At 42.3% G+C, this 23,663-nt stretch overlaps 1 long non-coding RNA gene across 7 annotated transcripts; it reads right to left on the bottom strand.

The window, feature by feature from the left end:
- Positions 1-1,128: 1,128 nt before the first annotated feature.
- On the bottom strand, positions 1,129-3,292 carry LOC139830499 (uncharacterized). Of its 7 annotated transcripts, none has more exons than XR_011742711.1 (4): positions 2,254-3,292; positions 1,980-2,086; positions 1,416-1,595; positions 1,129-1,313 (listed from the first exon to the last, which is right to left on the bottom strand). It is a non-coding gene; the product is annotated as an uncharacterized lncRNA (long non-coding RNA). The 7 variants fall into 7 exon arrangements; XR_011742712.1 differs by having other exon boundaries at positions 1,503-1,595; XR_011742709.1 differs by having other exon boundaries at positions 1,129-1,595; positions 2,254-2,345; positions 2,817-3,289.
- Between the last annotated feature and the right edge of the window lie 20,371 nt (positions 3,293-23,663).

The raw sequence follows: 23,663 nt of genomic DNA, 5'->3' as shown, positions 1-23,663 counted from the left end.
GAAGATCATCCACCGGATGTCAGAAGCCAGCATCGGAGAAGCAGCGTGGCTTCCACGGAGCCCCCACCGGCTGGTGATAATGCACATGCACCGGCGATCGAAATTACTGCACCGGAACCTCCTCGCTACCCCGTGGACGATGTAAAGGAGATGAAAGAATGTCATCTGTATTATCCAATGGGGAGCATGTCCATGAAGGTAGCCATCGGCAGTGCTTTACCATGTGAACCTGGAGCACTCCACCACAACAACCCCATTCAAGATGGCTATACTCGTGTCACGGTGGAGGACATAGTACAAGGGTTTGAGGACCTGGAGATTGACATTGCTACACCTGAAGGGGAGAGAAGACTTGGAGATGTCAAGCGCCAGTTCATTCTATGGCAAAAGAAGTTTATCAAGTTTCCAGGCGAGGCGCCAAGGCCAACAAGTCCACCCCCCTATGGTGGTGGTGGCGGTGGCGGCGGTGGTGGTGGTGCTTCACCTACACCTCCTTCACGTCAGCCGACGCCGCCCCCCAATTCAACTCCGGCGGGTAAGCAGCCGCCGCCCCCCAGTCCGCCCCGGGCGGGTAAGCAGACGCCGCCCCCCCAATCCACCTCCGGCGAAGAAGCAGAAGCAGTCCTCACTACAAGGAATCGGGTCTATTGCAACAAAATTATTCGTTGCAATACATGTTGAATTGTGGCAATACATACCTATTTCCACAAAATGGCATTCGTTGGCAGTCGTTGCGATTGGGCGCATGGTAATAGGTTATTGCCACAAAAAAGCAATTGTGGCAATACAATGTGCTATTGCAACAAACATATGTGAAGTTGCCACGTTTTTTTTCTATGGCAGAACTCACTTGATGCCACAATTTGGTTTGTAGAGATAGCTTAATGCAACATATAAAAAATCGTGGCTACTGATAGATCGTAGCTACATACATTTATGGAAATAACCTATGCCAACAATGCTCATTTCATGGCAAGAAACTATGGCAACAATCCTTATTTTTGTGGCATTAGTCATTTCGCAACAAACCACTACGTTCGTTGGAAGATAATTTGATTTTTTTTTCTTTCCGAGAGAACCATACCACAATACACACAAACAATAGAATGCAGTATGAATGTAGGGAAAAATAATTCAATATTTATTACTAGAATATAATCTGATACATATAAATTATTTGAACGATAGATTATTTACAATCATGCGCCAAATATAATATTCTACCTAATTCTATATGTATTGCTTGCAATGTTTTTTCATAACATGTCCATAGCTGGTACCCAAATATAGCAAGTCTCGCTGATCTATGAGACCTGCAAAAAAGATCATTATCAATATCAAAGTTGTCCAATGGCAGTGGTGTACTGAATTCTACTATGTACTTGATTTTGCTTTTGTAAATGCGTATACTCAACTTGGTCGCACCAAGAAGCTACGTCAGCACAAAGACCTGTGTCAATACAAAGTTTGCCATGTACCCAATATTAAACTCAAAAACATACCCGAGGTGACCCATCGTTGCTAGAACTAATGGTAGACCCACACTGGCTCCCATAAATGAATATATAAATGGCTTGCGTCAACTCAAGAGTGTCCTGCAGCAGTCATTTTTTGAAAGTCAAGAAAAAACATAGAAGCAGTGGCAATTCTATCGAGTAGCAAAATCAATAATTATTTGAATTGATGAAGAGATAACTTGACTAGTTTGTAAGTGAGAAAACATAATAGTAGCACGATAATCTCTTTTGTAGCAATCTAATGTTCTGCACTCTACAACAATACAAATAATGTAGCAGATTTTCAGAAAAAGATATGTGTGCACCTTAGGTGATAATTGTTCATAGCAATGTGCAAAAACTACCATTTGGTTAGAACAACTATTGGTGTTAACAGTTTAGTTGCACTTCATTTGAACCGTTCTTCTATTACTATAACCATCACTACTGTTCCTTCCTTCAGAAGAGGAAATTAATACATACATGTACTCCGTACAAGAACCTCATACCCTTCACTGCAACAAACCATGAAGCCCAATAACTAGATATGCTTGTTGGTACTATCTCTTCCTGTTTTGGCCATTTTGTACCTAATATGCAAAATAATAAAAGATGCCATTATTTAGAGGAATAGAACAGTGAAACATGTATAATTTTTGCTGTGCTATTCATTGAAATCAATTACACAATCAATAAGTTGCATCACACAAGCCAACTATTCGTGTACAAAAGATAAAATAAAGAGTGCATATAATACATATAGGCTGCAAGGAACATGAATCTTTGAGATTGGATGCCAGTTTTCAGTCTTCAAAAGATGAGGTCGAAGATGTGTTTTTCACTCTCCATCTGAAAATTAACACAATAGCCTTTTGTAAATGGAGATACAATACTGAAAACTGAAAGTTACAGTCTAAGCGCTACAACCATTAAAGACCAGCAAAAATCTGGAAGTTGCAGACTAAGCAACATGACGCACAAATATACACAATCAATTTTATTTTTCGATTCTATGGCTAGCATCAAATCTAATCTATAGACATATACATACTGAAGTTAAGGTCCCTCAAACAGACGTTGTCGCACATTTCTAAGCCAGTTTTGCTATCTATGTTCCCCAGCCAAATCGTGTCCCATTTGTTTTGTTCGCAAGTTGGAATCATAGCACACATACAACATCGTATATAGATCAATGGTCACCTGAGCAGTAAACATTCCAATGAAAAATAGCAGACGAAAGACTGGAAGTTTGCCAACACGTGAGCGTGATTCATTTCAAGTAGGGAAAGAATTAGTGCAGGATTTGATTCAGAAACTCACCATTTGTCAGGCTGTACGGCCTTGAGCGGAGGGGGATAGGCTTGAGGTTGTCATGGACGGGGATAACATCGGAAAGGGGTGGAATCCAGCGACACACTTAGAGGGAGGTAGACGGGCTTGAGCTTGTCGACAAAAAGAGGCAAAGAAATTGTGGCTTGGAATGGCGAAAGAGGTGAACACGAGGGTTACCTGTAGTTGTTTGTCAAGGAGGCGGTGCGGCGAACACCGATGGGCCGCCGCCAACACCACACGCCGGCGAGATCGACCGAGGCGACGGCCTGGTAAGCAAGCTGATCGACATCGAAGTGAACCACCAAGGGGAAGGAGGTTGAGGCGGTGGACGGCGGCATCAGGCAAGCGAGGGCTTGCGGCCTCCATGGAGAGCATCTCGAGTGTGGGGGAATTTTGGTGGATTTTAGATCTGAATCTTAGGGATGAGGACGAGCAGACATATATTAAGGGCCAGTTGAGCGGGCCGTTTTTCACTTCGCGCGAAATTTTCACCCAAAATATGTGGGCGCGCTGTTTTTTCGGCCCGCGTTTTGATGGGAATACACTACAAGTACGAAATTAATTAGCAGTAAATAATATTTCTGTACGCGCTTTACAATTTCGTTAGAAAACTGGCTTAAATTTTAGAGGGAAAACACGCTTTTGTGTTGGACTTTTGCCTATTTCTGCCGCTGCGGGTAATACCGTGTGGGTCCTATTTTATTATAATAAAAATAGTTTTCATGTTGAAAAAAATTAAAACTATTTTCTGCTGAAGTGTATACCCATTTCAGCAATATCCTTAAGTATAAAAATAAGAAATCTGGCCTTCCAATATCGTTGCAATATCATGTAATATTTGGCAACAACAAGATATTGTGGCAATATGTGAAATATATTACCACATATATACATTTTGTTGAAATATATGTTCCCTATTGCAACAATAGAACTATTGTATGCCACGGTAATACAATCGTGGGATTATGTCGAGATTCTTGCCACGATCTAACATTTTGTTGCAATAACTAGCTTCTATTGCAACGAAAGTCTTATATAACGCGACATTCTCTTACCATTGCAATACACTCCTACTATTGCGACAGAGAGAAAATTTGTGGTAATATTGCAATTTATTGCAACAAAAAGTTGTCGTTGCCATAATTTTTGTTGCAATACAACGGAATCCTTGACTATTAACCCGGACCCTTATGTACCTAAGACCACAAAGGTATCGGAGCCATCACTGAAGCCTCTCCCCACAAGGCCTTGGGAACGTAGTGCCGAGGAAGTCGACGCGGCCGCGGCTGCTCACAATGAGAAATAGAGGGCGGAATGCCAGGCGAAAAGAGAGCCCGAACCCAAGCCAGTATATTCTGACAAGGAAAAGAAGTGGGCTAAGTCATTTTTGAGCACACCGTCCCAAGCCGCGAAGAATCGGCCTGACGACTATGCACGTGAACTTCGTAGGCAGGCAGTCATGTTGAAGGAGAAGAAAGAGCTGGCGGAGAAGCAGGAGAAGAAAGCCTTGGAGGAGGCCGAGAAATAATTAGCAAGTAAAAAAAGCGGGAAACGAGTTGCCCAGCTTGGGAAACAAAGTAAACAATCAATCGCCCCGCTCATAGTGAAAGCCGCCGGTCCGGATGCTGAACTAATGGACCCCACAATCATAGCAGCTGCGGCAGAACAGGGAATGACCGTAACGGGTGCCAGAGAACAAGCGGCCCTGATCGGTATGACTCTTCGTGCACGGTTAGGCCTTGATGAGGCGCCAGTGAGGGAGGTAGTAATTACATATGTGACGAATGGGCCTCTCGTCGAGCCTGCGCAGGAAGAGGATCTACCTCCACAAATGAAAAGTCTGCTGAAATGGTACAAGGGTTACATAAAAAATAAAAACGCCAAAGAATATATTTATGCGGAAGTTAGACATGAGCATCACTTCAAATATTACTATGTAACAATTCATCTGAGTGAATTGTTCCAGCTTTTCAATCTGCGCGAGCTCGACAAATCTATCATCAGTTGCTACGTTCTGTAAGTGATTTATTTCTACCCCATCTCGTTCATTGCCTGCACTATATATATATATATATATATATATATATATATATATATATATATGTAGGTCTGCTATTCTCGAACCGGTTCGAGAATAACTATTCTCGAACCCTTTCTGAACTTCCGCGTGTTTCACAAGTGAACTTCTCGACGGGATAGCAGAATTGCATATTCGTACAGACAGTATTTTCATGTTGATTTTCAAACCGCTTATCGGAATGATGCATATAATATATCGTTGGATTCGTATAGTAATTTCGCATCTTTATCTTGTTCATTGTTTTTCGAAATTCTCTATTGTTTAAAAATAATTTTGAATATACAAAACAACATTTTCGCGGATTTAAGCAATTCCGTGCAGTTTTTGAGGTCTAATTTTCAAAAGGTTCATCGGATTGATGCATATGATATGCCATTGGATAGCTGTTGACTAGACGCAACTTTTTCATATAGATCGTTTTCTCCAATTCTTTATAGTTTAAGAGCAGATTTGAAAAAGAAACATGATTCTACTTTCCGGAACACTAGAATTACATATTTATGCGGACAGTAACTTTAATTTAATCTTTGAATCGCTTATCGGAATGATTCATGTAATATACCGTTGGATTCGTACAGTAATTTATCATCTTTTTCGTGTTCATTGTTTTTCCAAATTCTCTATTGTTTAAAAATAATTTTGAATATACAAAACAGTATTTTCACGGATTTCACTAATTCCGTGCAGTTTTTCAGGTCTAATTTCTAAACGGTTCATCGGATTGATGCATATGATATACCATTGGAAAGCTGTTGACTAGGCGCAACGTTTTCATATAGATCATTTTCCCCAATTCTTTACAATTAAAGAGCAGATTTGAAAAAACATAATTCTACTTTCCGGAACATTAGAATTAAATGTTTATGCGGAGAGTATTTTTAATTTAATCTTTGAATCGCTTATCGGAATGATGCATATAATATACTATTGGATTCGTATTGTAATTTCGCATCTTTTTCGTGTTCATTGTTTTTCCAAATTCTTTATTGTTTAAAAATAATTTTGAATATACAAAACAACATTTTCACGGATTTCACTAATTTCGTGCAGTTTTTGAGGTCTAATTTCCAAGCGGTTTATTGGATTGATTCATATGATATGCCATTGGAAAGCTATTGACTAGGCGCAACTTTAATATATATATATTTTTCACCAATTATTCACAGTTTAAGAGCAGATTTGAAAAAACATGATTCTACTTTCCTTATTTCTTATTTTTATTTACTGTTTTTGGGGATTTATTTCCGAACCACTTGTCGGAATGTTCCAACTGAAATTTTGTTGAAAAGATATTGATTAGGTGCAACTTTTTCGTTTTAATTTTTTACAGCGAACTTCCTCGAGGTACAATGTGAACTTCAGGATGTTACGAAGTGAACTTTCATTTTGACCAAAGTGAATTTCAACAAAATGTAGTTGTACGACGTATTTTAAAGTGAACTTCCATGAGATGGAAAGTGTACTTCCACGCGGTACAAAGTGAAATTCATTTTTTGCAAAGTGAATTCCCACAAGAAGTAATTTTATCGGCGTGCAAAAAGGTGAACTTCTACGTGGTGCCAAGTGAACTTCCTCGTAATGTACAAAGTGAACTACTATTTTAACCTAAGTGAATTTTGACAAAAAAAAGTATTTCAGCTTGTTTGACAAAACGTAATGTGAACTTTCGAAAAATGATGTGAACTTCCGGAAAAAGTAAAGTGAACTTCCGAAAAAAAGTTAAGTGAACTTCCGACAAATGAAGTGAACTTCCCGAAAATGAAGTGAACTTCCCAAAAAAAGTAAAGTGAACTTCCGAAAAATAAAGTGAACTTCCCAAAAAAGAAGTGAACTTCCGGGAAAACTAAAGTGAACTTCCAACAAAACTAAAGTGAACTTCTGAGAAATGAAGTGAACTTCCCGAAAAATGAAGTGAACTTCCGAAAAAAGTAAAGTGAACTTCCGAAAAATGAAGTGAACTTCCCAAAAAAATGAAGTGAACTTCCGACTAAAGTAAAGTGAACTTCCGAAAAATGAAGTGAACTTCCCAAAAAAATGAAATGACTTCCCAAAAAAGTAAAGTGAACTTCCGAAAAATGAAGTGAACTTCCCAAAAAAATGAAGTGAACTTCCGAAAATAGTAAAGTTAACTTCCAAAAATGAAGTGAACTTCCCAAAAAATGAAGTGAACTTCCAAAAAAGTAAAGTGAACTTCCGAAAAATGAAGTGAACTTCCCAAAAAATGAAGTGAACTTCCCGAAAAATGAAGTGAACTCCCCGAAAAAGAAAAGTGAACTTCCGAAAAATGAAGTGAACTTCCCAAAAAAGTGAAGTGAACTTCCGAAAAATGAAGCGAACTTCCAAAAAATGAAGCGAACTTTCAAAAATGAGTTCGGCGGTATGTGGCGTGGGTTTGATAGTAGGCGGGATGGAGTCGGCGGGAGGTAAGGTAAGGTGGGGTCATCGAGAGGTGGTGTGGGTGGGATCTTCGGAAGTTGGAGGTGTGGGGTTGGTGGGTGGTGGTGGGGTAGGGTCGACGAGAGGTAGGGTGGGGACGACGGGCGGTGGGGTTGGCGGCGGTAGCTAGGTGGGGTGGGATTGGCGAGAGGTGGGAGGTGGGTGGGTTGGGCCGGCGGAAGGTTGGATGGGATTGGGTGGTTGTGTCGGGTTTAGAAGGTCTTTAGAGATGGGTTGTACAATAACTAGTCTATAACATCCTAGGGGGGTTCTAGAATAGCTATTCTAGAACCACTCTTAAGGGGGGTTCGAGAATAGTCTTGCTAACTATATTATTGTGTACGCTATTATGCAGAATGAAGATTAAGGAATGCAGAGTAAGGAACATCCATGATGTTGGGTTCATTGACCCACACATCGTTAACGGATATGTGTTAGAAAAACACCCCGCCGACGTGGAGGAGGACCTGTGGCAGTTTCTTACAAAGCAGGAACTCAAAAGTGATATTCTATTTCCTTACCATTTTGGGTGAGTGTTTCTGTCTTGAGCACATTCTCTTTTGTTTACTCCATGCATGGTATGTGGCTAATCGATGAGTTATGCATGACTGTGCATGTATCGTGTCCGCAGATTCCACTGGATTCTGCTAGTAATTCAATTTCACACCTCCACAGTTCTCGTCCACGACTCTCTGACTCTGGATTCAAAGCTTTGGGCCGACATGAGAAGAATGATGCAGAAGTAATTATTTTCATTCATTTGCGCTCTATATCGATCGGCCTATTTCGTTCATTTCCTAATATCAAGTAACTAATAACTCTCTTGTTCATTTAATTTTCTTTGCCTTGTAGGGTTTGGAGACGGTTCGTAGATGAAAAGGTCGGTGAATTCCAAAAAGAGCTACAATTTAAAAGGTCAGTGGCTGGGACTGGGGATATTCAGCCACCGGGGACCAATCTATGTGGATACTATGTTTGTGAGATGATCCGAAGATACACCTCTGAGCGGGTTGTGTGTGATAACAATGTCAAGAGGAATAACCTCCGGAAGATGCTTAGTCTAGAAGCTCACTTCCGACCACTTCAAGAAGAACTAGCTGGATGGTTCACGAGGGAAGTCGTCCATCCTAAAGGAGAACACTATGTAGAGGACGTAGAACTTCATATGCAGTAAATTATGTATGGAAACTTGTTCAAAATTGTATATGGTCATCCGATGATATTGAATATATATTGTATATTCCTCTTGAATTCTTTTTGGTTCTAATTTCAAATTTGTTTGAAATTGTACATTCATATGCATGTATGTAGTACCGTAGAATATGTGAAACTCCTTCAAAATTAAAATAAAACACAAAAGAAATAAAACAATACAAATTAAAAAGAAACCAGATTTAGGGGGGTGGGGGGCTAAAACCCTAAACCTGCGGCGGCCTTTAGTCGCGGTTGGCCAGAAGAACCGCGACTAAAGGTCCTCCGCCCCGACGGTCGCATGGCGCCCACGTGGACGGGCCTTTAGTCGCGGTTCGTAACCAACCGTGACTAAAGGGGAGGGGGGGCTTTAGTCCCGCATGTTTAATACCGGTTGCACAACCGGTATTAATGGCTGTTGCCAACCGGGATTAAAGGCCCTTTTTCCACCATTGTAGACATGTTGACTAAATTTTCCAGAAAACTAATTTTAACTAATTTGTGGCTCGTATATATAAATGGTGTGGTGAACAAATTCACCACCGCTAGAATGATAAGAAACTTAGGAGAGCTGTCTTAAAGTTAAACTTCAGAAATGCACTCGGCTAGGCCAACTAGGGTTTTCTTTGTGATGTCTTACTTCACAAAGGATTTGACCCCGTGTGGATCTACCAAATTCTTAGTATGGTCTCAGGTGGCCAGAATGCTATTTGGCATTAACGGAGATGTTGGAAACTATTTTTGCAATGGCAGATGTGTTGGGCAGGGAGACCCGCCTTCCCCATTCCACTTGGACTCAAGGCAGGTCCTGAGCTTTCGGGGGCCCGGGGCGGAACTAGAATGTAGGTCCTTTAGTGTAACTTTTTTTAAAAAATTATGTATATATAAAATACTATCAATAAAGATTTAAAGTGTACTGATAGCAATATTTATATAATAATATTGTATACATCTTCATCTAAAACTTTCTCGTTTCATTCCTGGATGTGAAGTAAGTGATGATAGAATCAATATCAATCTCGTCCAATAACTCCTTCTCGATGTGCATAGAGTAACAAAACCATTTAACCTTTTTTTTGGAGCAAACGCCGGGAGCTCTGGCTATTCATTTAGGAAGAAATGAAAATGATCCAGTTTATGAGAAAAACCGGATCGAAAACCATACATACTTAAGTACCTCCGACATGCGGACTACTCCCAAAGTTTAAAACAACAACACAACAAGATCGAACAACCTATCAACGACAAAGTGCTACATATTCGACAAATTGACACGAAGATTGCATGAAGTGCATCCATCATGTAATCTCAACCGCCTTCTTCTTGGCGCCAACCTTGTTGCCCTTGGGATTTTTCACCTTCTCCACATTTTTCACAAGGGAGCCAATCATCGTGATGGAGCGAGGCAACAAAGGGGTCTTAAACTTGTCAATGAAGGCCGCAAGGGCATTGTCATCAAACTCGGCATTCTCTTTCAAGATGCCCAAAACACGCGCGAGAAACTCCTGGGATGTAGCATCCTTCCACAATTGCTTCTGCTTCTCGATGCGACCACTCCGACGAGGCGTGGTGGCCACCTCCTTAGGAGCACAGGCTCACCTAGAGGGCGGCGAAGCAAGGATAGGAGGAGGCACTGGTCGACAAACCGATGACAAGAAGGCATTGAGCTTGTCAGCAGCGGGATCCCCGGGATCAACTTGGATGTCCTCCGCAGGCACGGTTTCAGGAACAACGACACTGGCAGCAGGGATCTCCTCCAAAGACCCACACAAGGGCGACTTGGATTTAACCTTTTTTTAGGACATTGTAAATCTCAAATAATTCTTCAATAGTTGAACAAGCCCTCAAGAAAAGCACAGTGTAACTGAAATTAGGGCTAAGTGCATATATCCATAGACTAGCTAGACGAGACTATTAATAGTCCAGCGATCATATTAGTAGAGTATACTTGTTCTGATTGATTCATTCAAATTTTGGATCTCTTGCCCCGCCGGCGGCTGCAGTAGGCGATTTGGCCGGGCGAAGAGAAACAATCAGAATTTAGTGGTGCGAGGATTAGAGCCTGAGAGGCCTACGAAGCATTTCTGATGACCTTATTGGGACGAAAAAATCAGGAATAAGTAAGGGCCGCCCCAAATTTTCTTGTGCCTGGGGCGGCCGCCCCTCCCGCCCCCTTGGGCCAGGCCCGCTTCGACTACTCAATCGATGCCTTCTCTAGGGCACTAGATGTTGCTAAAGTGGCATGCCACATTCGGGGAGTTATCTTGACCTCATCTCGCAAGGGATCACTGATCATCTTCAATACGAGGATGATGCCATCCTTGTGACCGAACCAGATGAGGTTGAAATTAATTTCGAACCTAAAGTTTCTCCTCCTTTGCTTTGAGAGTATGTCTTCTTTGCGGATCAACTTCCACTAGTTTTGGGAACTAGTATGGCCGAGAGCTCCTGTATCACCGACATGCTTAACTGCAAAGATGGTTCCTTCGCAATTGCATATTGGGTCTTCCCATTGGTGAAATTATATCATCTGGTCCATTGGGGCACAATGTGCACATCCAAAGCGCTTGGGGGCCTTCATATCCTGGACACTGAGCCAATGAACATTTGTCTTATGGTTAAATGCATTTGGAACCTTCACAACCATGAGCAAGCCTTGTCGGCTGACATCCTGAGAGCTAAATACCTCCAACACAAGTGTAACACCCCAAATTTCAATAAAAAGAAAGTTAGAGAATTCCAGAAAGCAAAATTTCAAACCAACAAAAACTTTTTAAATTGCATATAGTACCATGCATAGGACTTGTGCATTTGAGTGATATGCCATGATGATTGTTATTACTTGTATTTGATATGCTCTAAAACTCTAATGTGATCATATGAAGATCACCAACCAAATAAAAACCAACAAGAGAAAGAAATCAAATAAATGAAAAACCCTAAAACCCTAACATATGCTCTAGGGCATTTTATTAAATTTTGACCCTAGACCTATTTGGTCTTCACCATTAGTTGAATAATGTTATTAAATACTTATTACAACTTTTGGAATCAAAGAATCACATTCCAAATAATTTTCAAATGCAAAACTAGCTCACATATGATAATGGTCAAAAGTGACAATTATAGTCTGATCACTACTTTGAGCCATTGCAATTCAATTTTCCCAAACCAAATCTTGCTAACTCTTTGCACCTTTTCAAAGTCAACATCAAGGTGAACAACTTTTGTAAAGATCACCATGCCAAAATCATTTTTGATCATGAGCAATGCTCATCCAAAGTTTCAACTTTTTAACATATGCAACAATTTCCACTTAGCCCAATTTGGCAAATTCTTGAATTCTACAATTCCACCACCACCTCTAATCATCTCTGGTCAAATACAAATTATCCAAACACACACATTTCAAAAAGATTCACCTTTTGAATTAATTCAAATTTGGACAAATTCATCAATTTCCAAATTTGACACTATTACACACTATTGCAAATAGTGATTCTACTACACCTAATCTACACTAACCTACCCCATTTGGTCCCCTGGTCCCCTTAACCCATTTTAATGCCAAATAAGAACCTAGGGAGAGAGAGGGCAAGGCTAGACATGGCCATGCCGGCCATGTCGCCCAACCCGACGAGCTCCCCCTCTCTCCATCGCTTCCCTGCCCTGGCCACTGCGCCACAGCATGCCACCGCATCTCCTACGCCAGCCTAGCACCGCCATGGTCGCGCTCGACGACGACATTGGCCGGACGACGCGCGCCAAGATCTGCCCTGGACGCCGCTCGCGTCGCGCCAGCACGTGCATGGGAGCACACTGGCCACGCGCCGCGCCGCCACCCTGCGCTCGCCCTGGACCCGCTCTCGACGAGTTGAGCATCACCACAACACCTGGACGCCGCCAGACACTCGCTCGACCACGACCCTCGCCCACCGCCGCCGGAGAAGGAAACCCTGGTCCGCCGCGGACGCGGCAGACATGGAAGCAACGCAACCCAACCAGGCCCTCCCCGACCAAGCCGTCGCTGCCAGTAGCATCGCCTGGACACGTAGAGCACCGCCATGACCTCGCCTAGCTCGACCACCCGCCGGAATCGCCGCGCCATGGTCGACCGCCACCCTGCTCCGCAGCACACTCGCTCGCCTATAAAAGGAGGCATCGCCTCATCGATCCCTTCACACCACCACTCCTCCCTCTCCTTCCTTGATCTCCCAGCCACCTCGCCGCTCCACATTGACCACCAGAGCCGCCCAATTTCCACCTCACTGCCGCATGCCGCCGCGGAAGCTCGCCGACGATTGGAGCCACCTCAGGACGAGCCGCCGGTACCTGGAGCTTCGCCGTCGTCCACATCTACTCCAAGCACACTACCATCCCTCGCTAGAGCACTGGTTAGCCCGCCGACCCCCTACTGCCGCCGCCAGATCGTCGGGTTCTCGTCGGAGACGACGATGAACCACGGCCCTTCGATCTATTTCTAATCCAACGCCTCTCATTCGCCCATACCGTTTCGGGTTTAAACACCCGCTGACGAGTGGCCCCCGCTGTCAGGCAGCCCGCGCGGCACTGGACCGTGGCTGGGATGGCCTTGGGCCTGTTTAAATGATTTGGCCCAGTAGTTTTTCCCGCCGGCCTTTCTAGTTCAAATGTTATTTAAACAAATTCAAATAATTTCAATACTGCCTCCACTTTGAAATTCAATAGATTCAAATTGGCTAAACCAAAATTTATGAACATTATATTGTTGGAAAGCTAGTGAAATTATCTACAACATGCCACTGGTCCCATGACCAGATTCTTTGTAGAATTAATTTGATAAAAATAACAAGGCAGGGACTTTTCCCTATTCAAATAATTCTTAAAAATAAACCAAAATAGATATTAAGTTAATTCCAACTCTAATAGCTCACATTTGACTTGCAATAATTGTCTATGCAATAAAACGGTGTGGTCACTTTGCATGATCATGCCATGGTTTAATTAAGGGATAATAGAGCTAGTTTAACTAGTTGATATTGTCCAAAACTATTAAAGTAAATTATGTGGAGTCTTATACTTCATTTAAACCTGTCTCACATGAATTCATGGGATGTTTGGACCCCTGGTCCCAAACTCTCTTATATGAATTACTTGAGATTTAAATCATATGTAGTGTTATTAAATGATATGAGGTGATCTACCTCATTTAAATCATTTCTCCAAATGATGATGATGAACATTTGACTTAGGTCAATATGAGTGCATACATGATTGTTTGAGAAATTAAATCTTAAGAAGATTTCAATGAGAGGAAATTATTTCTCAAGAACCCTATGGAAACTATCATTTACATATTAAATACAAAGAAGTGAATGCTATTCAAACAACACAACCCATGCACCCTAAGTAGATTATTTGTGTGCATAGAATAGTTTGTGTGTTTATATGTGATGTATGGAATAGCCATTGAATTAGTGAGTAATTATACTCGTATTCAAATTTAGACGGTAGCACCGGAGAATACGCCGAAGAAGAAGGTTGCTGATGTCTACGTTCCCCCTCCTTTCCTGTAGACAGTGTTGGGCCTCCAAGAGCAGAGGTTTGTAGAACAGCAGCAAGTTTTCCCTTAAGTGGATACCCAAGGTTTATCGAACTCAGGGAGGAAGAGGTCAAAGATATCCCTCTCATGCAACCCTGCAACCACAAAGCAAGAAGTCTCTTGTGTCCCCAACACACCTAATAGGTGCACTAGTTCGGCGAAGAGATAGTGAAATACAGGTGGTATAAATATATAGTAGCAGTAGCAACGGTGCCAGAAAAGTGCTTGGCGCGTAGTTGATGGTGGTGGTATTGCAGCAGTAGTAACACAGTAAAACAGTAAACAAGCAGTAGTAACTCAGCAGTATTTAGGAACAAGGCCTAGGGATTATACTTTCACTAGTGGACACTCTCAACATTGATCACATAACAGAACAGATAAATGCATACTCTACACTTTTGTTGGATGATGAACACATTGCGTAGGATTACACGAACCCTCAATGCCGGAGTTAACAAGCTCCACAATAATGCTCATGTTTAAGTAACCTTTAGTGTAAGATAGATCAACGCTACTAAACCAAGTACTAGCATAGCATGCACACTGTCACCTTCATGCATATGTAGGAGGAATAGATCACATCAATATTATCATAGCAATAGTTAACTCCATAATCTACAAGAGATCATGATCATAGCACAAACCAAGTACTAACACGGTGCACACATCGTCACCATTACACACGTGCCGGAGGAATAGAACTACTTTAATAACACATCACTAGAGTAGCACATAGATAGTAGTGATACAAAACTCAGATGAATCTCAATCATGTAAAGCAGCTCATGAGATCATTGTATTGAAGTACATAGTAGAGAGATTAACCACATAGCTACCGGTACAGCCCCGAGCCTCGATGGAGAACTACTCCCTCCTCATGGGAGCAGCAGCGGTGATGAAGATGGCGGTGGAGATGGCAGCGGTGTCGATGGAGAAGCCTTCCGGGGGCACTTCCCCGCTCCGGCAGCGTGCCGGAACAGAGACTCCTGTCCCCCAGATCTTGGCCTCGCGATGGCGGCGGCTCTGGAAGGTTTCTGTGGGTTTCGTCGAACGCCATAGGGTTTTCTGATCCAGGGGCTTTTTATAGGCGGAGAGGCGGCGCAGGAAGGTCGAAGGGGGGCCCACACCCTAGGGGGGCGCGCCCCCCCCCTAGGCCGCGCCGGGGTGTGGTGTGGTGGCCCTGCCTCCCTTCTCTGGCGGTTCTCGTGTGTTCTGGATGCTTCCGGGTAAAATAGGAACACAGGCGTTGATTTCGTCCGATTCCGAGAATATTTCGTTACTAGGATTTCTGAAACCAAAAACAGCAGAAAACAGCAACTGGCACTTCGGCATCTTGTTAATAGGTTAGTTCCAGAAAATGCACGAATATGACATAAAGTGTGCATAAAACATGTAGATAACATCAATAATGTGGCATGGAACATAAGAAATTATCGATACGTCGGAGACGTATCAGCATCCCCAAGCTTAGTTCTGCTCGTCCCGAGCAGGTAAAACGATAACACAGATAATTTCTGGAGTGACATGCCATCATAATCTTGATCATACTATTTGTAAAGCATATGTAGTGAATGCAGCGATCAAAACAATGTGTATGACATGAGTAAACAAGTGAATCATATAGCAAAGACTTTTCATGAATAGCACTTCAAGACAAGCATCAATAAGTCTTGCATAAGAGTTAACTCATAAAGCAATAATTCAAAGTAAAGGTATTGAAGCAACACAAAAGAAGATTAAGTTTCAGCGGTTGCTTTCAACTTGTAACATGTATATCTCATGGATATTGTCAACATAGAGTAATATAATAAGTGCAATAAGCAAATATGTAGGAATCAATGCAAAGTTCACACAAGTGTTTGCTTCTTGAGGTGGAGAGAAATAGGTGAACTGACTCAACATTGAAAGTAAAAGAATGGTCCTTCATAGAGGAAAAGCATCGATTGCTATATTTGTGCTAGAGCTTTGATTTTGAAAACATGAAACAATTTTGTCAACGGTAGTAATAAAGCATATGCATCATGTAAATTATATCTTATAAGTTGCAAGCCTCATGCATAGTGTACCAATAGTGCCCGCACCTTGTCCTAATTAGCTTGGACTACCTGGATTATCACCGCAATACATATGCTTTAACCAAGTATCACAAAGGGGTACCTCTATGCACTTTGTACAAAGGTCTAAGGAGAAAGCTCGCATTTGGATTTCTCGCTATTGATTATTCTCAACTTAGACATCCATACCGGGACAACATAGACAACGAGATAATGGACTCCTCTTTTAATGCTTAAAGCATTCAACAACAATTAATTCTTTTCTCATTAGAGATTTGAGGATGTTTGTCCAAAACTGAAACTTCCACCATGGAACATGGCTTCGGTTAGCGGCCCAATGTTCTTCTCTCACAATATGCATGCTCAAACCATTCAACTCAGTGTAGATCGCCCTTACTTCAGACAAGACGAACATGCATAGCAACTCACATGAAATTCAACCAATGAATAGTTGATGGCGTTCCCCAGTAAACATGGTTATCGCACAACAAGCAACTTAATAAGAGATAAAGTGCATAATTACATATTCAATACCACAATAGTTTTTAAGCTATTTGTCCCATGAGCTATATATTGCAAAGGTGAATGATGGAATTTTAAAGGTAGCACTCAAGCAATTTACTTTGGAATGGCGGAAAATACCATGTAGTAGGTAGGTATGGTGGACACAAATGGCATAGTGGTTGGCTCAAGTATTTTGGATGCATGAGAAGTATTCCCTCTCGATACAAGGTTTAGGCTAGCAAGGTTGTTTGAAGCAAACACAAGCATGAACCGGTACAGCAAAACTCACATAAAAGACATATTACAAGCATTATGAAACTATACATCGTCTTCCTTGTTGTTCAAACATCTTACTAGAAAATATCTAGACTCTAGAGAAACCACTCATGCAAACCAAATTTTAGCATGCTCTATGTATTTCTTCATTAATGGGTGCAAAGCATATGATGCAAGAGCTTAATCATGAGCACAACAATTGCCAAGTATCACATTACCCAAGACATTTATAGCAATTACTACATGTATCATTTTCCAATTCCAACCATATAACAATTTAACGAAGAGGAAACTTCGCCATGAATATTATGAGCTAAGAACACATATGTTCATACGAACCAGCGGAGCGTGTCTCTCTCCCACACAAGCATTTATTCAAACAAAAACAAAAATAGAAACAAACAAACAGACGCTCCAAGTAAAGCACATAAGATGTGATGGAATAAAAATATAGTTTCAGGGGAGGAACCTGATAATGTTGTCGATGAAGAAGGGGATGCCTTGGGCATCCCCAAGCTTAGACGCTTGAGTCTTCTTGATATATGCAGGGGTGAACCACCGGGTGCATCCCCAAGCTTAGAGCTTTCACTCTCCTTGATCATGTTGCATCATACTCCTCTCTTGACCCTTGAAAACTTCCTCCACACCAAACTCGAAACAACTCATTAGAGGGTTAGTGCACATTATAAATTGACATATTCAGAGGTGACACAATCATTCTTAACACTTCTGGACATTGCATAATGCTACTGGACATTAATGGATCAAAGAAATTCATCCAACATAGCAAAAGAGGCAATGCGAAATAAAAGGCAGAATCTGTCAAAACAGAACAGTTCGTATTGACGAATTTTAAAATGGCACCAGACTTGCTCAAATGAAAATGCTCAAATTGAATGAAAGTTGCGTACATATCTGAGGATCATGCACGTAAATTGGCTTAATTTTCTGAGCTACCTACAGGGAGGTGGACCCAGATTCGTGACAGCAAAGAAATCTGGAACTGCGCAGTAATCCAAATCTAGTACTTACTTTTCTATCAACGGCTTTACTTGGCACAACAAAACACAAAACTAAGATAAGGAGAGGTTGCTACAGTAGTAAACAACTTCCAAGACACAAAATAAAAACAAAGTACTGTAGCAAAATAACACATGGGTTATCTCCCAAGAAGTTCTTTCTTTATAGCCATTAAGATGGGCTCAGCAGTTTTAATGATGCACTCGCAAGAAATAATATTTGAAGCAAAAGAGAGCATCAAGAGGCAAATACAAAACACATTTAAGTCTAACATGCTTCCTATGCAAAGGAATCTTGTAATTAAACAAGTTCATGAAGAGCAAAGTAACAAGCATAGGAAGATAAAACAAGTGTAGCTTCAAAAATTTCAGCACATAGAGAGGTGTTTTAGTAACATGAAAATTTCCACAACCATATTTTCCTCTCTCATAATAACTTTCAGTAGCATCATGAGCAAACTCAACAATATAACTATCACATAAAGCATTCTTATCATGAGTCTCATGCATAAAATTATTACTCTCCACATAAGCATAATCAATTTTAGTAGTTGTAGTGGGAGCAAATTCAATAAAGTAGCTATCATTATTATTCTCATCAAGTGTAGGAGGCATAGTATAATCACAACAAAATTTACTTTCCATAGTAGGTGGCATCAAAAAACAACTATCATTATCATCATAAATAGGAGACAAAGTATCATCAAAGAAAATTTTCTCCTCAATGCTTGGGGGACTAAAAATATCATGCAAACCAGCTTCCCCAAGCTTAGAACTTTCTATATCATTATCAACAATGGTGTTCAAAGCGTTCATACTAATATTACTACCAGCATGCAAATAAGATTTCATAGGTTTTTTAATTTTCGCATCAAACAATCCATGTTTTAAATCAGGAAATAGAACAAGAAGCTCACTGTTGTCCATTATGCCAAACTAGTGTAAACAAGAAACAAAAAGATGCAATTGCAGGATCTAAAGGAAATAGCTTCGAGCACAAACACGACGGCGCCAGAAAAATACTTTACCTGGAACCGGAGTATGAGTGCCTTTTACCTTTCCTCCCCGGCAACGGCGCCAGAAAAGTGCTTGATGTCTACGTTCCCCCTCCTTTCCTGTAGACAGTGTTGGGCCTCCAAGAGCAGAGGTTTGTAGAACAGCAGCAAGTTTTCCCTTAAGTGGATACCCAAGGTTTATCGAACTCAGGGAGGAAGAGGTCAAAGATATCCCTCTCATGCAACCCTGCAACCACAAAGCAAGAAGTCTCTTGTGTCCCCAACACACCTAATAGGTGCACTAGTTCGGCGAAGAGATAGTGAAATACAGGTGGTATAAATATATAGTAGCAGTAGCAACGGTGCCAGAAAAGTGCTTGGCGCGTAGTTGATGGTGGTGGTATTGCAGCAGTAGTAACACAGTAAAACAGTAAACAAGCAGTAGTAACTCAGCAGTATTTAGGAACAAGGCCTAGGGATTATACTTTCACTAGTGGACACTCTCAACATTGATCACATAACAGAACAGATAAATGCATACTCTACACTTTTGTTGGATGATGAACACATTGCGTAGGATTACACGAACCCTCAATGCCGGAGTTAACAAGCTCCACAATAATGCTCATGTTTAAGTAACCTTTAGTGTAAGATAGATCAACGCTACTAAACCAAGTACTAGCATAGCATGCACACTGTCACCTTCATGCATATGTAGGAGGAATAGATCACATCAATATTATCATAGCAATAGTTAACTCCATAATCTACAAGAGATCATGATCATAGCACAAACCAAGTACTAACACGGTGCACACACTGTCACCATTACACACGTGCAGGAGGAATAGAACTACTTTAATAACACATCACTAGAGTAGCACATAGATAGTAGTGATACAAAACTCAGATGAATCTCAATCATGTAAAGCAGCTCATGAGATCATTGTATTGAAGTACATAGTAGAGAGATTAACCACATAGCTACCGGTACAGCCCCGAGCCTCGATGGAGAACTACTCCCTCCTCATGGGAGCAGCAGCGGTGATGAAGATGGCGGTAGAGATGGCAGCGGTGTCGATGGAGAAGCCTTCCGGGGGCACTTCCCCGCTCCGGCAGCGTGCCGGAACAGAGACTCCTGTCCCCCAGATCTTGGCCTCGCGATGGCGGCGGCTCTGGAAGGTTTCTGTGGGTTTCGTCGAACGCCATAGGGTTTTCTGATCCAGGGGCTTTTTATAGGCGGAGAGGCGGCGCAGGAAGGTCGAAGGGGGGCCCACACCCTAGGGGGGCGCGCCCCCCCCCTAGGCCGCGCCGGGGTGTGGTGTGGTGGCCCTGCCTCCCTTCTCTGGCGGTTCTCGTGTGTTCTGGATGCTTCCAGGTAAAATAGGAACCTGGGCGTTGATTTCGTCCGATTCCGAGAATATTTCATTACTAGGATTTCTGAAACCAAAAACAGCAGAAAACAGGAACTGGCACTTCGGCATCTTGTTAATAGGTTAGTTCCAGAAAATGCACGAATATGACATAAAGTGTGCATAAAACATGTAGATAACATCAATAATGTGGCATGGAACATAAGAAATTATCGATACGTCGGAGACGTATCAGTTGCTACCAAGAGGAGGAGGAGGAACAGTTTGAGAACTACCAAGGCAAGCTAATATTCTTGCAAAGTGCAAAGCCCCTTGGGGCAAGGCACCATGATTCTTACCTTTTCTTACATAAGCCTATCCCAAGTTTTTACATTACAAGTTTTTACTTGTTTTCTCAATAAGTTACTTTTATAGTTAACTTTGGTCAAAGTACAAGTTGGTTACTAGAGTAGTGGAGTAGACTCAATCAAGCAAAGCAAGATAGCACCCCTCATGATTTAGAGCTAGTGCTAATGAAATAAAACTTGACTACTCTAGATGGGAACAATGTGAATTTGAAATGAATTTGAAACCTTGGAATGATGATGCATTCCATTGAATGATTATTGAAGGTGAATATGACCAAGAGAAGATGGTGATTTTTGATAAAACATGATGTTGGTTTGAATGCGATACCTTTCCAATTATTAAGTACCCCCACAATACCTGATTATGGGTAGGGCTTAACTGGAAGTTTATGCATCTTAGTATGGGTTCCCTCTGAACACACGTCATAGGGGTTACGCTTGAGGCTGCCTCCGTTGTTGAGAAATGATGTGAAGTTGAGGTGAATTGTACGGCCAAGCCCTGTGCAGTTCCCAGGTTGACAGTTGGTCTTCACTGGGAGGCCAAGCTCATGGGGAGAGGTGCTCATACTAGGATTTGTAAGTGAAAGGTTATGGTTGATGATCCGTGTACTGTGTTACGACGATTCGGGGTAATCTCGACGGATGAAATCAAATGTTGTGGCACAAGTGTGCAACCTCTGCAGAGTGTAAACCTATTCGAATAGCCGCGTCCACGGTTACGGACGGTTGGAAAAGCCATACAGTTTCCGATGTCATATCTTTGAAAATGATGTTGAAAGGTGAAGATGAAATGACTTGTGGTGAATTGAATTGAAATCACCACTTGAATGGTGGGAATGACACTAATGTTCCCACTTGAGTTAGTTAGCACTTGAATAAGCTTTTCTCAAATATTGTGAACTAAAACTGGCTTTATGCAAATAAACTAGAGCTTAGCAAACCATACTAGAATGTCTAGCATTTACATTAGTATTAGTTTGCGAGTACTTAAAGTACTCACGGCTTTGTCCCTGGCTATTCAAATGGCCAGAGTATGAAGATGAACAAGGAGATGACCAGCAGGATGCCTACGACAACTAGGAGTCTTCCGACGTCAAGCGTTGGCCTGTGGACTAAAGAGTCCTTGTATCTTATGCTTCCGCTATGAACTATGAACTTGTGTTTGTTCGTTGATCAATAGATCAACTATTCGTGTAATATGGATCATGTGATTCCAAATTTGTAAGACTTATGGTTTGTAATGAATGATGACTGTGATACTTAACTATTATGCCTCGCAACAACACTATTCCTGGGATTGCGATGTATGACATAATAGGCATCCGGACTTAAAAACCCGGGTGTTGACAAGTTGGTATCAGAGCCATTGTTTGACCTTAGAAGACCTTAGTTAGAATGGGCGTTCTAAAAAACTTAACTTTGAAATCAAATGAAAGAAAATATTTGTAAAAATTTACTACACTCTTGTCTTTGAGACTTTGCCAAAACTTGATGAATCATGTTCTATCTTATTTGAATCAACTTAAAATTTTGCCACACTTTGCACTCTCTAACTTACTTACCCAATTCTCTTTCAGATGGAGCCGAATGAACCCATCAACACCAAGTTTTATCAGCTTGGGAACGGAGGGAGCTTGATCTTCGAGCACGACCTCAACGCCGTCTCTGACTTCCTTGGGCGCCCACACCCCGAGTTCCATGGGGTTCAGTTGGACGACACGCCCGGAGGAGAGTTGCAGTGGGTGATCACTGCCGACTTGAGGGGCAAGATGGAGCCTCCCACCTCGGAGAGGATCCTCTTCTCCTTCCGCGAGAGCAACTGGCTCGACGGACTCGCACGTGGCCTTCAGGAGGCACTTGCGCGCCTCTGTGGACAGAACGTGGTGCGCATCCTCGCCTCTCGCTACGCCCACCTTGTGAGGCGTGATGCTGCGGGAGTGCCCATGGAGCTGCAGCCGCACCCGGAGTTGAGGCACCATGCTGAGCACGTGGACTTCATGCTCTACCAGGCTCAGAGGGACCTCGACGCCACTCGCGCTTACGGCGAACCAGACCCATGCTCACATCACCGAGCAGGGTGAGGCGATCAAGCTACTCAACAACGACCGCAAGAGCCTTCGCCAGCAGCGTGCCAAGAAGGACGCTACGATTCATCGCCTTCGCGCCCGGATCGCGTCACTTGAGGCCACTGTCAAGGCCCAGGAGGATCAGATTCGTCAGCTGGAGGATGACGATGGAGGCATCGACATTCAGGGAGGAGACGCCTTCCTGAGTGACGATAACGACTTTGAAGAGGACGAGAACACCGAGGAGGAGGACTACGAGTAATTCCTGGAGGCAGGACCCGACGACTACATCCCGATCGATGTCGAGGATGAGGAGTAGTTGCACTAGTCTCACTTAGGTAGGTGTGAGTTGTATCCCGTCCATTGTATCGTAGCATGAGAATGGTTCTTAAAACCATTGGAGTATGTGTTTTAGTTTGTACTATGTGTTGAATGAATGAATGAATGTTATGTTTGTCATGAAAAGATTACAAGTTTTCAAATATTTTTCAAACTTAACCAAAATGAACCATAGAATGTTCCCTCTTATCTCATGATCTTCTATATCTTCAGATGGCCCCTCCAAATCGCACCAACAACGCGATGTTGCAACTGCTGCAAACCATGCTTGCCGACAGGGAAACATAAAGAGCCGAACGCCAAGCCAACCTCATCGCTTTGCAGAACATCGCCAACCAAGGCCATGGAAATCATGACCACCCCGGATCCAAGCTCAAGAACTTCCAAAACACCAATCCCCCGGTGTTTAGCAAGACCGAGGAACCCCTCGATGCCGACGATTGGCTCCAGACTATGGAGAACAATCTGGAGGTAGCCGGAGTGGAAGCCAACGAGAAAGTCCTGTTTGCCACCCACTATCTCGCTGGACCAGCCCGCGCTTGGTGGACAAGCACCCGTGCCATGAACGGAGGTC

The sequence above is a fragment of the Lolium perenne genome, chromosome 4 (genome assembly GCF_019359855.2).
Source record: "Lolium perenne isolate Kyuss_39 chromosome 4, Kyuss_2.0, whole genome shotgun sequence".
In the NCBI taxonomy this organism is placed as follows: Eukaryota; Viridiplantae; Streptophyta; class Magnoliopsida; order Poales; family Poaceae; genus Lolium; species Lolium perenne.
The sequence above is the reverse complement of the archived record's forward strand: the minus strand, read 5'-3'. Positions and strand labels throughout refer to the sequence as shown.